At 43.3% G+C, this 17,754-nt stretch overlaps 1 protein-coding gene across 14 annotated transcripts in view; it reads right to left on the minus strand.

The window, feature by feature from the left end:
- The window catches only part of Sgms1 (sphingomyelin synthase 1), a 267,159-nt gene that overhangs the window by 165,719 nt on the left and 83,686 nt on the right, over positions 1–17,754 (minus strand). For all 14 annotated transcript variants that reach the window (XR_001782565.2, XR_001782566.2, XR_003952764.1 and 11 more), the window contains one exon: positions 1,096–1,186. The gene's annotated coding sequence lies outside the window, so the exon portion shown is untranslated. The remainder of the gene's footprint in view (positions 1–1,095; positions 1,187–17,754) is intronic.

The raw sequence follows: 17,754 nt of genomic DNA on the forward strand, positions 1-17,754 counted from the left end.
ACCTTACTATGTCTTGGATTTCCCACGCAAGCTTTTGCAAACTAAGCTAAGTGCATTGCTTTAACCTTAAATGGTATGCTCCCCTAAACCCTGACCTAGAGTAATGTATGCGTGCGTGTGAATGCGGTGATCATCACTTGCTATAAGCAGACAATAGGTTGGAAGAACCTTAAAACAAATACCACATAAATATTGGAAGTATCATCAGGGTGTGTCTTGATAACAACAGTCTGCAGTGTTAAATGCTCTTCTGGGTCAGCAGGGTTCAGGAAAGTAAATTCTTCCTCTTGTAAGACTCGGTTAAAGGTTTTGTAAAGTAGCCCTCCTCCATTTCCATATTCTGTTGTTTAATGAACTCAGAACAAAGCCATTTGTAAGGGACAGACCCCAATTCAGACACACACAGGCACAACTCACAGGCAACAGGCACAGCTGTCCATGACAGACAGATTGTAGGGACACCAGAAACTACAAACTACAAACAGGAGAAGGCGGTATGAGGAGGGTAGTGGACGATTGAAACTTGGGCTTGCTCTTGGCCAAGTTCATCCGCAGAGAAACTGCTTTGCTTCCATTTCTTCATGTGACATTGACATATTTTGGTCCTCTGAGTTATCTTTATGACATTAACCAATGCACTTGGTGAAGGTCTTTATTCCACCCCACTGGCACTGACTGGGGCAGCAATGACATTAACTGCCCCACCACAAAGAAGGAAGCATATTTGCTCATTGTAATCTCCTAAGATAAAGACTCCAATTGAAAGCAAACCTGAATTAAAGTGGTCTGGCCCTGGACGGCCCTCAGCCTTCCTGGAATCGTTCAGACTCCTGGGGTTTATAGGATTCAAGAGAAGGTTATTTGCCATATGTGCCCTTTGTCTTTCTGCCTAGCCACCTTGCTTGCCTCCTCTAATGGAGAAGCTGGCCTCTCTAATTTTCTTCCTGACCCTCACAAAAATTAACGGCCTTTCCATGGACATTAGCTCTCTGCCACCAGAGTTACAATCAATCCCAAAACAAAGGAGGAGGAATTACAGGGATATTCGGATCCATGGATTCTTTGAGATTGTGTGAGATACAGGGTTTCACTTACCTGTGCTGTCTTGTATATTATATGCCCGGCTCTGTGCTCCAAATGTACCCTGCTCAAAAGGTCACAGCTCCATCAGCCACTGAAGCTTTCCCTAGAATAACAAAGTCAGGAAATAAAGAAATCAACCAAAGGATTAGAGGCACCCACTGGGGAAAGAAACTCATTTAATCAGATAACATTTCCACCATTAAGAGGAGAAATGACCACCCAAATTCAGAAAAATCTCTAGCTTAGCCTGAGCCCCCTTTTCATCTATAATTAACACTCTAAGTAGTAAGCCAATGCAGAAGTCATTGCTATTTACAAAGAGCAACAGTGTACATCTCCTCTCGGAGCCTCACAATCTTCAGAAAACAATACTTCTATTCTTGAGAATGCTCTGTGGAAATGCAGCAGTAGTAGTTTCCGATGGTCAGAGAACTTGCCCCCAATCTACTCAGCTAAAACATCCAAGAAGAAATGAGAGGGGCTGGAATACAGCCTCGCAGGCCAAAGCCTTGGGTTCAATTCCCCTGTCTACTGAGACTCCTGAATCGCAGCACTTGGGAGACGGAATCAGCACTGACTCTTCTTGTCTTAGATCTGCTGATCGACGTTCTCACGCAACAGATACAGAAATACCTTTGTCTACAGAGTGACCAAGACACTGCTGCAAACAGTTGACTTAGAAGAGCAACTCTTGCAGCAGAAAATCAGAGGCAACTCAACCTTTTATCTTTTCTACTCACCCTCCCACCTCTGCCCTGTGAGTCTATTCATCATCGCTCAACTTTTTAAACCTTTTTAACTTGAAAGTAATTTTCAAATCGACAGAAAAGTTGCAAAAATAACAGAACAAAGAATATTCATGTAGCACATCCCTGGACTTGTTTACCAACATTTAGCCCATTTCTCTGAACATCTGTGCTTACTTTCTTCCATATACACACTGACCACTTTTGTCTTGAACCTAATGGCAGTCTCACACACCATGGCTCTTTTCCTTTCAACACTTCAGGAAGTATTCCCAGAGAGTATGGATGCTCTCACATAATCACAATGAAGTCACCAACTGGGGACCACGGACGCCATATTCAGTTGCCCTAATAATGAATTTTTAATAGCATTTCTTCCACGTCAGGATCCAGCTGAGGGTTAGAAACGCATTCCCCGCTGCCTCTCTTTAACCTGAAGCACACACCCCTTTGTCTTCACAACACCTGAGAAGAATTGAGCTCCTCCCTTTTAAAATTAATGGGGCCGTTCCATCTTGCCTTGTCTGTCCTTTCCTCTGGCGACTCTGCTTGAATCAGAATGGCTTATGTTTCACTCAGCCAGAAAGTTCCCTGAGACGCTCGCTCTCTGAATATCACATCTGAAGGTGCCAAGTTTAGTCTCATCCCAAAGCAATGCCTACTTTGTTCAATAAAAAGAAGTCACTCCATTCTCCTTGCAACTAATGTTTCACCTAGAGGAAAACATTTTAAGACCATCCAAGTATCATGACCTACCGCAAAATTCCCCTTTCCCACCCCTGTAATAATCTCGATACTTGAAAAACTGAAGCAGGGGGGGATCATGAGTTCAAAGCCAGCCTGGGATATACAGTAAGCTGCATAGGATGAAGGAAAAGACAGACGGGGTGGAATAAAAAGGACGAGGAGGAGAAAGAAGAGGAGAAGAAGGAGAAAAAAGAAGAGGGGGAGAAGGGGCAGGGGAGAGGTAAGAAGAAAACTTCCCAGGTGTCCATGATGCCTCCTTTACATGCCTTATATGTCCTGACAGCTGCAGCATCCTGACTGCAACATTCTTTCCACACTATTATTCATTCATTGTCAGCATTCTTCATCGTTTGTTCACTGGTGAAGTAGTTAGGGCTAGTACACACCCTGCTCTTCTTATGACAGATCCCTATGTCGCTCCTGTACTTTATTTACTCTGGTACTCAGACTTGGCCAGTGGGGGCTCCTTCAAGCCGTCAACTATATATTTTTGCCATATTTATTTTTTTCTCACTTTTATTCCTTTACTTTCTCACAATAAAAATGTTCTGGCCTTACCCTGCATATGTCCTGTCTCTGTTCTGGATGAGGTAATTTGTCCAAAGGGTCCTGGGGACTTTTCGGGGAATAACAGAGAGCAAGATTCAGAATGACTGGTTTCCAGTCAGTCTGCTTCACGTCGCTGATCTTCATTCTAAATATGAGCCACATGGCCCTTTCTGTTATAAAGTAGATAATTTGAGCGGGCTCATTTCCATTGTGGCAGCTAAATTATTGGTAGATCTTACCAACTGTTAATCAAGGGTCTACATTGGATTAAGATGGATCCATTTCAACTACATCCGTACTGCAAGCAAGCAGCCTTCCTCTGTGGTACTGCCCTTACCCCCTTGTCATGCAGCCGACACAACCTGTTGGCAGCATGGCTAACATGCTCAAACTTCCAAACTCTTGGTATCACAGCACCCTGCTTTCTTTCCTCTTTCTGTTCACTACCCGAGGCAGCTGCTCCCTGATCCTAGAGATCTCCAACCCCAGCACTTCTCTTCCCATTACATAGCTGTGCAAATTCCAGTCTCCACAGCCCTGAGCTTACAGATCTCTTATCTCCTTGCTGAGGCCCTAGGCTCTCCCTGTGTTAGTCATGTCTATTTTGGCAGAAAATAGGCACAGGCCAAACCCCAGGACAGGACAGCAGGCTCTTCTCGTGAGTCACAGTCTTGACTCCCTGACGGCCATTGCTAGCGGCCTCATGGATGGAGAGCTGTACTTTCTATGGAAATGTAAGATCACCTCTAGCTGCCTCTCACCGTTTCCATGCCTTTGGCATGAGGTAAGGCTGCGCTGGGAATGGTGAAGGATCAAACTCATTCAGCACATTTTAATAAAGTCTGTAAGCATTCCAAAGAAAGTCACTTTCTGGCACCGGCTCAGCTGTGCACCTGTTCATTTGTTCTGAAAACCCTCAGTATCCAAATCGCTCTCGAGGAGTGAAGCGATTCCAGATGAGATGACAAAGAAAAGCCTCTCTTCGTTCTAGGAAGCAGACACTCATTGCATGGCCATCCACCTCTCTGACAGCTGTATTTCCATGACTCTTTCTTCAAGTCACAGAAGGAAGGTCTCCAGCCAAAGTCAACGAAGCTAGTTGCTAGGAAACATATTTCCTGTTTATGTGTGCATATTTTGGAGCGACTCAGTTTCTGATGTACTTTCACTTTTCTGTTTTTACTTCTAACCACACCTATCTACAAAGAATTTAGAAGTAATCAAGAAAAAAGGAAAGAAAAATTGCAAACCCAGACACAAAGTTAACTGGAAGAAAATCAGAAGAAAAAAATATTTTTGTCACATGCTATAAGGAAAGAGAACTTTGCAATAGTAGGAAAACAGAGAAGTTGTCTTTCCCTGCCTAGGACAGATCCAAACTAACTGTGCACACGCGCACATACACACACACACACAGAGACAGACAGACAGACAGAGAACGAACCACAGCAGTGGATACCTAGCACTACTGTCTCCGCAGGCTTTTCTCCAAGTGAGAACTCCTCACTGCAGCCAATCTATTCCCTGCTCGGGCAGCCTGGTTTTTCTTTGGTTTTGCTTCAAATGGCCCAGAACTTAAAAAGCAAGTGTGATGGAGAGGTGCTGGCCTGCCCATCTTCTAGGACCCCTCAGAACACCTTCTCACAGGTCGCCCTGAATCTCCAGTGGAATCCTGTTTTTCCATGAGTCAGCATGGATCAGCTTGCACACTGATTCTTCCGTGGGTTCCCACCTCCCAGGAACTGAACGGGAGTCCTGTGGGTTGATCATTTCCACACCAGCTCTTTCTTTCATCGTTCTCACTTCCGGCCCCATCTCCTGTGAAGAACATTTTGCCTCTCTAGCAGAGCATCCTTCTTTCTGCTTTTCCTCTTAGCCAACCCGCTGGAGCATGACAACCCTGGGAAATATTTTGTGATCTCTATCTGAAGCAGGCTTGGTGTTCTCTCAGCACATGGCCACCTTTAAAATAAATAAAGGCAGAGCTGTGGTGTTCACTTGCACTGTGCTAAGCATGGATGAACACTCTGTCTCCAGGAGTTCTTTCAAGTGGATGCTGTTACCCTTAGCTCATTTCACAAATGACCACACAGGCAAGGAGTTACAACAGAATCCCAGCATCACAGGCAGCAAGTGGCAGAGCCACAGAGCTTCGATGCATTTCACTAGCAATGTGAAATATACTTAGCTGAAAATTCAACATGATAATGAGAGATACGAGGAAACAACCCAGAGCATCAATGGTGACCTCAGGTCATCACTGAAAGGACAGGAAGTGTCAGCTCACTGGAATCCTTCATCAGTGGCCAATACCCATAAACTAGGTTCACATTAATTCTCAGAATATAGGCCAAGATGTGCTACCATGATAGCCTCTCTATGGAGCGCCCTTCTTTCTGCTTTTCCTCTTTGTAACCTGCTGGAGCATGACAACCCTGGGAGACACTTTGTGATCACTATCTAAGGCGGGCTTGGTGCTAGGAGAGATGAGCAATTTCTAAAACACAGAAATATATACATGAATCAAAGGAGAAAACAAGGCAGTGAAAATTGAAGATCTGAAATTCACACAGAAAATTTAATCTAGGAGAAAAACAGAAAACACACAACAAGGAAACCCCATTAATGTTTTAAGTATGCTCTGCTCTAAAAAGCTATAGACAGAATTTTTCAAACCCTCGGCCACAGGGAAAATGACAAAGCCCCCCAGTCCCCAGGCTGAAGTTTAGAGGGAGCCAAGGCCTTCTTCCAGTCCAGATGTGATGTTGATAAGTGTGTACAAAAAACATCCACTGTAGCTACCCCCCACCCCATATTTATGTCTAGTCATGCCCCTACCAAGATTAACTAAACCTGCCTCCTGGATCCAGGTGTAAGCCATAGCCCTGCTTCCTCACTCTCTGCATGTGGTAACACCTCCTCTGTGCTCTCCTGTGTGCAGTTACCTGGTCCACCCACTCAACCATACATAACAAACACACTGAGCATCCAGGATGCTACAGTTCCTCCCTCAGAGAGGCCAGGCCACAGGACCCCTGCTTTGCTGTGTGTGTATCCCTGGGTCTGCCTTTTCTTCATTCCCTTGCTGTTATAGTCACGTCCATCCCTCATCCCCAGGGCCATGCTGAATGCCGCACACAATAAAACTCCTGTGTTAATTACCAACAAGCTAACCTTCAACGTTGATATTTCAGCAGAATATGCAATTCTGCCTTATGGAAGTTTCGTAACAGAACACATAACCAACAGTTGAAAGCTTTAAACTACGGACCTCTCATTAGGAAAAGCCCAGCTTTGACAGTGCTATGAAAATCAAAATCTCCCTGATTCAAAGCACGAAGTCTTTCCAAGAGTAACACACATAAAATTCACAAAATCTGAAGTGAAGTAACACTTGCTTTGGGGGATTCAAGGACCAATTCAATATGTTAACCACAAGTTTTTCGGCAGTACCTATTTCCCAGCAAGTGCTTAATAAGTATTAGTTATTGGTACTGACAAATAATTGTAACCTCACTCTTGTCAACTTCAAGCTATTCTATCTCAGAGTCTATTAAAGACAAGAGCCAGGAAGGCAAACATAGCTTCACGATGAAAAAGGAGCAGTCATGTGTTCAACCACACAACTAGTGCATACTATCCACTGTCACGACAGGTTCACAAGACATCCACCAAGCTTCTTCATACAGTATGTGCTACGGATCGATCCTATCTCTCCTATCCCCATCCTTCCCTTCTCACCCTTCTTCCTCCTCCATTTCTCCTCTTTATTTCCCTAGAGAATTTCGCCTCTACATTCATTTTATATTTTTAGACCTCATTGTTTTTGTAACAACATAAAAAGATGTTTTTAGAAACAATAAGAAAACATATTTGTCTTATGAAGGTGGCTTAACTCATGTAAAATTCATGTAATACAATTATCTCTAGTTGCATCCATTTTTCTGCCAATGGCATAACTCCATTCTTTTCTGTGGTGAAAAATAAGTCCCTTGTGTGTCTGTCCACAGCATCTTCCACCCATTTCTCTGTTGCTGGACCCTCAGCTTGGTTCCATCACTTAGTAGGTGTAAAAGGTGCCACGATGTGTGCATCGTTAACGTGCAGGTATCTCTGGGATCAAGTGACTGAGAGACATCGGGTAAGGAGCCAGCAGTGGTTGGGCTGAGTCACTTAGAAGATCTGTATGTAAACGTTTATGAGCAATCTCTGTGCCTATTTGCATAATGGCTAGACGGATTTACATTCCCACCGGCAGTGTATAAAAGGCTCCCTTTTGCACACATCCTCACTAGAATTTGCTGTTTTCTTAACAACTGGGCTGCCATTCTGACTGGGATGAAATGGAATCTCAGTTTTAATTTGCATTTCTCTAATGACTAGTGAGGCTGAACATTTTTCATGGTTTTTAATACTTTTTTAGATCTTCATATGTGAATATACCATCTATATCACTCTAGCTTCTCTCTTCCTCCAACTCTGCCCATGTCCCTTTCCCTCCCAAATTCATGACTTCTTCTTTAATTTTATATTATATATATATATGATAATTATATATATGCATATATACATGAAGACACACAAACACATGTATATATAAAAACATGTATATATGTGTATGTATGTGTGTGTACATATATATATATATACACACACACACAAGCATATGTATAAGAAATCCACTGAGTCTATTTCACATTGCTCATGTGTCCATAGATCCAGCAATGTCCAGCTGGGATTAGAACAACCTATGTAGGAGGTTGTTCTTGCAAGAAATTGACATTTGCTCTCTAAGTAATCATGGGCCACCTGTAGCTTTCTTCATTGAGGAGTGGAACCTTGTGGAATTTTCCCAGTCCACCACATTGATATGTCAACTGATGTTGTCATTATACTGGTCTTGTCCAGGCAACCATATTGGTGAGACTTACAGATGCACTTTTCCTGTCTTGTCCAGGCAGCACTATCTAGCAGGAGGCATCCTGGTCCCCTCTTCCTCAATGCCCCCTGAGCCTTCAGGGTAGGGCTTACATTGCACGTGTCTGCATTTGATCAGTTGTGGGTTGCTATAGCAGTCTCCATCTGTTGCTAACAGAAGCCTCTTTCATGAGGAGTAAGTGGCAGGGTGACCCGTGGACCGACTGTGCATGCAGGGGCTAGGCTATGTTACTGTGTGTTGAGGATGGCATACATGGGTAAGGTCCCAGGTAACTTCCCTGGCTTGATGGGCCTCACATGTCTATTGCTAATTAGTATTTCATCTTTTCTAACTGTCTGCTCATTTTAATAGCCAGTTTATTGGTTAGTTCTCGTGATTTCTTTCCTGTGTGTGTTGAGGTCAGATGAGGTCAGCCTTGGGTGTCTCCTTCACTTATTCTTTATCCTTTGAGATAGTGTCTCTCCCTGAACCCGGAGCTTACTCAGCTCGGTCGGCTGGTCAGTGAACTCCAGAGTTCTGATGCCTCCACTTCCTTTGTACTGGGGTCACAGATGGACACAGATGGCCACACCCGGCTTTTCTGTGGGTGCCAGAGATGTGAGCTCTGCTTAGCAGTCTGTCTTTGGATGCTATCTTCTGTTAGGAATATGACTAGTAGAGCTCTCTCTCATTCCGTATGCTAGCCACTCAGTTAACTGTTTCTGTTGCTGCACAGAGGCTCGCAAACTTCAGGAGCTCCTACTTAGAGGGTTGACTTTACTTTCCATAGCAATTCAAGGCCTATTGAGGAAGCCCTTACATCAGCGCTTCTCAACCTTCCTAGCGCTGCGATCCTTTAATGCAGTTCCTCAGGTTGTGGTGACCCCCAATCATAAAAGCATTTTTGTGGCTATTTTATAACTATAATTTTGTGACTATTATGAATTGTAATGTAATTACCTGTATTTTTCCTAGGTCTTAAGGATCGTTGCAACCCCTAGATTGAGAAGCACTGATTTTCATGTATCCAAGTCTTAAAGGAAAAGGGCCAAGGACAAAGTTCACTCTGTCCATTCTAAGATGCTAATTTCCACTAGAACTTCCAGGATATGGATGCTGGATGCTGGAGGGAGGGAGGAGAAATCATGTGGGTATCACTGCCGTGTCCTTAGATATGCTGACTGTTAGCTTCAATTCATGTAGGTGGACACACACACACACACACACACACACACACACACACACACATACACACACTCAAGCCATAGAACAGAAAGGCTGAAAACAGGTGTGTGAAGAGTAAGCATTAGTTATGGCTATTGGGGAGGCCTCAGACCCCAACTCCTTTTTGAAATGTAATAGTCATAGAAAAGTGGTGTCATGAGAAGCCAAACTTTCTGGATTATTATCATTTCACTTTTTACTATTGTTCGTGCACATGATGTATGTGTATGGAGATCAGAGGACAACTTTGGGAAGTTAGCTCCCTCCTTGCACCTTTACGTGTGTGTATTCAAGGGTTTGAATTCCATTCTCCAGGCTTGCAAAGGCAAGAGCCCCTACCCACTCTCTGAGCCATCTGCCGGCCCTTAGTATTATTTGTAAATGAGCAGTTTATACTCAAGGGTAAAAATGCCTCCCAATCCCCTTCACCTATTCAAAATATTTGCCAATATTTTGAAATACCTGCCGGCCAAAAATGTCTCCTAATTTACTATTTCAGACAGATGAATCATGTGTGTAGAAACAACCCACTAGCACTGTGCCTGCGTAAAAGGCACAGAGAGGCATGAGACTAGGCCAGCCAGTTTACTGGAGATAGAACATAAACAGATAATTACAACACCATACAATTAGTGCTTTTGGCAAAGCAGAGCTGAATGGGAGAGGGTACAGAGGAGGCGATGACTAATCCTGCTTATTCTTCCATCCCACTTAGGAAGGAAGGCGGGCTTTCCCCCTAATGACCTTTGCAATTTCCTTGTCTGGTCCTCATTAACTTTAAAGCAAACACCATCCCAATCCATCTCCTCACCATGCCATTGCGCCACCCGCACACGCACACTTCCTTAATAAACACTGGTTAATCAAGTTGTGAAATGAATGGTTGGCCCCATAGCAACACGTGAGCCGCCTATGCAACTGAGCTCTATCAAAGTTTCTGCCCCTAGACCTTTCTACAAAAATTTCTTGCTTTCCTATAGTCAATTAATACAGTATATGTTTCTCTATTTAAAAAATCGTAAAGTCACAGCCAAATGGATGGTTCATCTAAATTTAGGGTACCACCACTTAAGAGTTCATGTTGTTTGGGGCTGGGAGACACTCAGTAGATGAAGTGTTTACAGTGCAAAAATGGAACCAGTGTTCAGATTCCCAGCACCTAATAAAAACCAGGCATTTCTGGCTGCCTGTCTGTGATCCCAGGGCTCAAGAAGCAAAGAGGGCTCAGCGAGAGACCACGCCTCCAGGCTGGAAAGTTGCCTCAATGGTTAAAAATCACTGGCTGTTCTTCTAGAGGACCTGAGTTCAATTCCCAGCACCCACATGGCAGTTCACAACTGTTTGCAACTCCACTGCCAGAAGATCGGCTACCATCATACAGACATGCAGGCAGAATACCAATGCACATGAAAATAAATATTGAGAGAGAGAGAGAGAGAGAGAGAGAGAGAGAGAGAGACTGTGCATCAGTAAGTAAAGTGAAAGAGCTAGAAGAAACTCCTGACATAAACCAGTGGCCTCCACACACACATGTCACATGTGTAAAATCTAAAGTTTCTTTTAATTTAAAAGTTTTTACTTGCCAGAAATACTTGAGACTATAGGCTCAAGTATATTTTTAAACCCACTTTAATAAGGGTTCTTAAATGCTTCAACCTCCCTTACAGCCCACTGACCAAAGGTAGGGGAGGAAAATAGCTAAGAGAACAAGGGGGAACGTGAGTGATTTCAAGCTGTGTTGTCTGCAGTCCAGTCCACTAGCAAAGCCCCAAACATGAATAAGCAGTAGCTGCTCAGTCCAGAAGAAACCATGAGGTTCATGCAATCAGCACAAGTCTGCCACAGTGGCAGCCGAAACACCATCAGGAATTCTCTGGTGTGCTTCTTTCTGTGAATTCACGACAAGCGAAGATCAGGAAAGAAAGCAAGGTGGACCAATACAAGAGCATCATCAGTGACGACCAGCATCAGCGAAGGCCAACAAATACCTCCAGGGCAAGCCAATGCCAGTGCACCGTCCGCTGTCTGTTGGGTTGTCCTGATGTCCTTTCTAAACACCATGTGTCCTCAAGCCTCTGCTGCAGCAACCATTGCGCGCCCTTTCACCAGGCAGCCTCCAGAAAAGCACCGCTCCTGAGACAGCTGCCAGGAAAACATCACACGGCACAACCGCGTCGCCAACAAAACCAGACATTCCCACTTCATCAGACAACACACAATAAAAGACGCTTATATATGTACAATAATCAAAAATACTCATGCTATAAAGTGAAGAAACTAGAAGATGACACGATGACTTTATATTACAGTCACTCTAAGGTTTTAATGAGACAGAAAGGGAATCAGGGCAGGATGAATACTTCTGACCAAAGTTAGATTATAAAGAGAATTTCCATCCTCAGCATTGAGACAGTATCCCTTTGTCCACTGGCCTGGAGGATATAAGCAAAAGCAGATGTCAAGTGCTTTCTTTCCCTAAAAAGCTATTAAGCATAAGGAAAGGGTTTGAGAAGGACAAAGTCCCCCCACCCCTTTAAAATAAAAAATGTTCTTTAGAAGTTGAGAAACTTTTGAAAAAAAAAAAAAGACACTCATTTTCAGTATGTTGTATCCATCCAATGTTCTAACAGGACATCTATTTTTATTATCTACCCAACTTCAGGATATCTATACTGACACCAATTTATAGTCCGTAAAGATGAGAAGAGGAGGGAGGAATGTAGTTGCTTATATTCTGATGCTAATTATGTTTTCATGAGAACTTCTGCACAGAGCTTCTGGGAACCCGCACCCAGTTAGTTCTGATTGTTAAAAAACAAACAAACAAACAACCCAGATACCAACAGCCAATAGCTGGGGAGTATAGACAGAGGCAGGATTTTTAGGATTTCCAGGTTTGGGACCAGGAACAAAAAAGAAAGAGATCCACCATGACAGGACAGTGTGGAGGAGAGGATAGACTAGGGCCTGCCTGAGAAGAGTGAAGAACAGCCACGTGAAGAAGCTGGGATGGCACAGTCCAGAGCGCGACCCAAGTGGACAGCCCTCTGGGTCCAGAGCAGCCAAGGTAGAACATAGAATTAGTACATAATAACTCAGGATTAACCACATGGAAGTTAGGCAGTAGCCCAGCTATTGAGTTGTTTAAGGGATATTAAAATATAAAGGCTGTGTGTGGCTTTATTCAGGAACATAAACCTTGGGGCAAGCAGTTAACCACAACTCCAGGATTTATTTAAAAATCCTTCAACAGAGGAAGAGAAGGAGTACAAGTGTTTGGTAGATAAGGACTCATATGGACACTTGTACTGGTCCTTTAGCATGTCTAATGTTGAGCCAGTATAAAACTAGCCACTCACTACCTAAGTGAGAAAGTCTACAGGAATCCCCATAACATCACTGAAACTAGGGTTTACCTAAATCTGACAGTGAATATGATCATTCCACTGCATGCTCCACAACTAGGATTGATGGCACCCACTCATCATACCCAAGCCTCTCAGGCTCCCAGGCCCTTACATAGCTCTCCAGTGTCTGAGTGACCTATCAGAGCACTGCATCCACAACAACCCTGCTCTCTCTCTAGAGACTGAGAAACGCCAGACTTAAACCACAGCAGCAGTACAATTAGGCTGGTGCTCTCTCTCTCTCTCTCTCTCTCTCTCTCTCAATCTTAAAAATGAAGACAGTGAACTAAGTATGCTAGTACATGTCTAAGTTCTGAGCACCTCAGAGCCAAGGCAGGAGGATCAGGCTTGAGGTCAGTGTTGGCTTCAGAATGGGAAGCTATGTAAGGAAAAGGGGGTTAACATGAGTAAGAAGAGAAACCAATAACTTAAAACAAATAGGCTCTGAAGTTGAGAGGTGAAGACTCAGAAACCATTTTCCAAGACTGTACAAAGACCAAGACCACATTCCTACTAGGAAATGAGTCCATTACAGCTACATTGTAGAGCAGTTTGAGCTCTTTGTAAAGCTTCAGTGTGCTAAGGAGTTTTGGTTTATGGTTGCCTCTGTATCTGGCCAAAGTCCCAGTTTCAATCTTAGGCGAGGCAGAGCCATCTTTCTCTAGAGCTACATTTCTTGGACCTAAGATGACAAGAGAGCATCTGAGTCATTATCTTCATCTACTCGAACACTGATGAGACATGCATAAATCCAGAATGAATACAGTAAGCTTGAACAGAAATGGAACCAGAACCAACACGATGTATTTCCCACTAAGTCAGCACTGTGAGAAATGCTCAATGGGAATAAAATAAGATGGATAAGGCCTGTGCCGGGAAGAAGGCTGTCACTGTACATCCAGAGCCTTATGAATCTTCAGACTATTTGATCTACTTCTATTATAAAAATTCAAAATTCCATAATTTTAGTCTAAGAATTTAGGAGGAACCATATAGAACACTGTGCACATATTAAACATTAATATTTTCACACAAAAATAATTAAGATATAATACTAAAGAATGTTCATTAAAGTATCAAATATACAGATATGGCCATGTAGGAAAAAGAAACAAGGCTGACAAAATGATGTCACATAAGCCAGTCTCATTCACTTCGGTAGCCTCAGCAACTCTGAGATCTCCAGCTCACTGTGGCACAGGGACAGTGCTGAAAACATCCACGGTTCTCTCCACTGAAAACAACCAGTGTCAATGTCAGTGGGAGGAAGTGGCTGGTCCTTTGAACTGTGCCTTGGCTATTCTTAGGCAGTGGGCAAATGTTTGCTAAGGGTCTCACACTAGGTTAAGGACACTTGCTGGGCCCTGGCAAGATGTCATTTACATCCCTTTGCTGTTGTGACTTTAGACAGTGACCTGAAAACTTCGCACCTATAAAATCTGGTCTCTCAAGCTTTGTACAGAGGCTTAAACCATCTAGAAGCCTGGGCTCTGTGGATAGTGATGTGTCAGTGCAAAGGTCTGTCACCCTCCCAAGGGACCTCGATTCCCACATCTGCAGAAGGAACCTGTTAGACAAATTTTCGTTTCAAAGGTTCAGCCTGGCAATAAAATGAGAGTCTATAATCTAAGAATTGCCATCAGTCAGAAACCAGAAAGGATGTTGCTCACATTTCATCTATTACATAAACCTTACTGTAACAGCTCTTAATACCTTGTTTTGGATTACCTTCTAAGTGGTGTGTTCGGCCTTGTTCTACTGGGATCATGGGGTAAGGGTGGTTAGAACATTTTATCTTCTTAGTTGTTTGTCTGGTTTTGATGAATGATCTCTTGTATCACAAAGCTGGCCCCATCCTTACTTCAACTTCTCATCCTCCAGCCTCCTCGTCCCAGTTGCTGACAGGAAGGCACTCATGCCCACACTTGGTTTCATGGGCTGCTGAGGATCTAACCCAGGGTCACATCCATGCCAAGCAAGGATTCTATGAGCTAAGCAACATCACTATCTAGCTGCTGTTGCTTTCTTTTAAGTCCTTCCATGTGATGGGTCTCATCAGATAAAGGGGGGGGGGGCGATTTCCTTGTTCCTGCTGAACTCAACACAGCTTCCTTCTCAGCCCTAGCTAAAAGCCTGTACTCAGTCGCCTTACATATCAGGTCACTGGGGACTTAACTGAGCTTTGGGACATGAAGAAGAGCCTGCAGCACAGGAAGAGCCTGCAGTTTCACAGTGAGCTCGGGATGGGCAAGCCTACAGCTCAGAGCCCAGCTTTGCTTGAGCTGCATCACCAATGCTATCACCAATGTCAACAAAGGATGCTTTGTCTTCACCCATCCCAACATCACACATTAAATGAATTTTTCACAGTTGCTAAACACCGGCCACATAGATCATCCTTCTTGCATTACAAGGAGTTTTGTTGTTTCATTGGTTCTAGTCCATTCCCAATCAAAAGCCCAAACAATTTGTTTTAATTCCTTCTTTTATTTGGAAAATTATTTCATTTCTCCCCTCCCTGCCTCTGTCCAATACCCCCATATGCCCCTCCTCCTTGCATTCAAATTCATAGCCTCTTTTTCCTTTAACTATTATTATATACATATATGTATATAAACATATATTCCTAGATATACAAGTACAGCCTGCTCAGTCTGTACAATGTTACTTGTTTGTATGTTTTCAGGATTGACGATTTGGTATTGGATAACCAATTGGTGTGCTCTTCCCTAGGGAACAATATCTTCCCCGCTCCCTGTTGAAAATATCTGCTTTCAACATCTTTATAGTTATCTGATCTCCGAGCTTGTGATTCAAAAATGGAATCTAAGATAGTCAGTCTTATTTCAGAGTTATACCTCCAGACTTTAAAGAGTCATTTTTATGTCACAGCCCCAACAAAATCACAGCAGCCAAAGAGAGGTGAACCTACAGGTGTCAACTCCCAGACTAAACCCGTGTCTCTCCCTGGCCCGTCGGCCCAGTCCAAAGAGTAGGCAAAGAACCATACTGACTTGAGGCTACATCTGCTCGCCCAGAAGCCCTCCCTCCAGCTTGTAAGGGCAGAGAGCCAAGGCCAGACGTGGGAGCAGGGGCCCTTCCTGTCCCAGCTGGGATACAGGCTGCCCCGCCCTGTTCTTTCTAAGAGGAAGTGGGCTGGAAATCCTGTACACTCATTGTTTTATTAATAAAACTTTAGAAGGAGGAAATCTTTAGACAGGGATACATATTCACTTGGAAAACTAGGAGGCTAAGTCCCTAACATTCTTATGTTTCTTGCTGACTTGATTATCTGAGACTTTAGAAACAAAAACAGAATCCTAGTCCATCTTAGCATGACAAGTTGCTGATGACATATTAGACAGACAGCCGTCATTATTATGCATAGCCCCACCCACATCACAGTATATTCTGAGATAGGGAGCGAGCCTTACATGGGTTCAGAAACTCTTGTACTTTCCAGGATGCCGCACTCACAGAAGTCCAGCTAGAATCATTCTATAAACAGATGACCCTAGACTTACAGGTGAGAGGCAGACTTGTAGAAAGCATAAATTCAAAATCAGTCTCTCTCCCTCTTTCCCTCTCCCCACTCTGCCCCCACTTCTCTCAACTCACTATGTAGACCAGCCAGGCCTTCAACTTACAGACATTGCCCTGCCTTTGCCTCTGTCTCTCAAGTGCTAGGAATAAAGGTATTCACTAGCAGCCCCTGGCTCAAAAGACAATTAATGAAACAATTCACTAAGCCAGCGTTACGGCTTCATGAATCAGCTCTTAGACTAGAAAAGCTGTTTCTCACGCCTGAATCCACCTCTTCTAGGATAAGGTAGTTAGGCAAGCCTAAGCATACTGGGTGTTCCGGCAACACACCCACAAGTGGACGAAAGGCCTCTCAGTCTCAAATTTCCTGGGCAAACACTTAATGCTGCTGTGTTGGTGTGGTTTCTACACTGTCTTGGACTATATTAATATTCCTTCTTCCTTTCCACAGATGAGCTGGCCCAAGTCCTCCGGCTCTTACTCATTCCTAATCACTCACTCATTTCCTCTGTTCAGACTGGGATGGGAGGGGCAAATAGCTCTCTGGAACCACTAATGTTTGGACTTAAGATGACTGGCTATTTCATTATTTTGAATTAAAAGGACTAGACTCATCACATTCTTTTGGGGGAAAAGTTGCCAAGTTACCCATACATTTGAATATAGTTTTGCTTACTATTTCAAACTGCTTTAATAACAGAAAGTATGCTCATGGATAGCTCTATAATTAATAAAGACCAAGAAGGGAAACCCCAACATGGAACTCCACTGAAGATAATCCAGTGAGTACTATGACAGATGTCTTTAAGCCCCGTGTCCCCATCACTACTTGACTGCAATGTTCTCATATGCTCATTGAAGTCTGTTTATCAAACATTTTGTGCCATGCTTGTTCAGCATCGTTGACACAAATATACAACAGTCTATTATATAAACAAATTGGAGCATATACTAGAAGCTGTCTGGGTCACATCCCATGTTCACTGTTCATCTTCAGAGCTAATCCTTTCCATAGAAATAACCCTTAGAAATAGGCTCACTGGAGACAAAGGATCCACAAATTGTTTCTCATTTGGACACAAGAGGCCTTTTAGGGGAAAGAAAAAAAAAACAAAAACAAACAAACAAAAAACTTTCTGAGTCTTTCAGCACTTACATTTTGCTCAACCAACTTTGGCTGAATTTTCCAAGTCATCCTGATGCTTTTACTGAGAGCTAAATTTGTAGTTGGTTTCCAAATTCTTGAAATCTGTTAAGCAGTTGGTCATCTCTAGTTAACAAGCTATATTGCTTAGTGTAGCAACTCTATTCTTTGACATAGCATGACATCTTGTCCATTGTGTTGTGGTTGTTGTTTGAGGCAGGATCTCATGGAACCCAGGCAAGCCTGTTTGCTATGTAGACAAGAATGAGCCTGAGCCCCAGTCCTCCTGTCTCTGCCTCCCCAAGTGCTGGCATTACAGGCCATGCAGTATCATGCCCAAAACACATTCTTCTGGGACTGTATTTCAATTCACATTTGTAACGGAATGACTAG

This window comes from Mus musculus, chromosome 19, assembly GCF_000001635.26.
Source record: "Mus musculus strain C57BL/6J chromosome 19, GRCm38.p6 C57BL/6J".
NCBI classification, from domain to species: domain Eukaryota; kingdom Metazoa; phylum Chordata; class Mammalia; order Rodentia; family Muridae; genus Mus; species Mus musculus.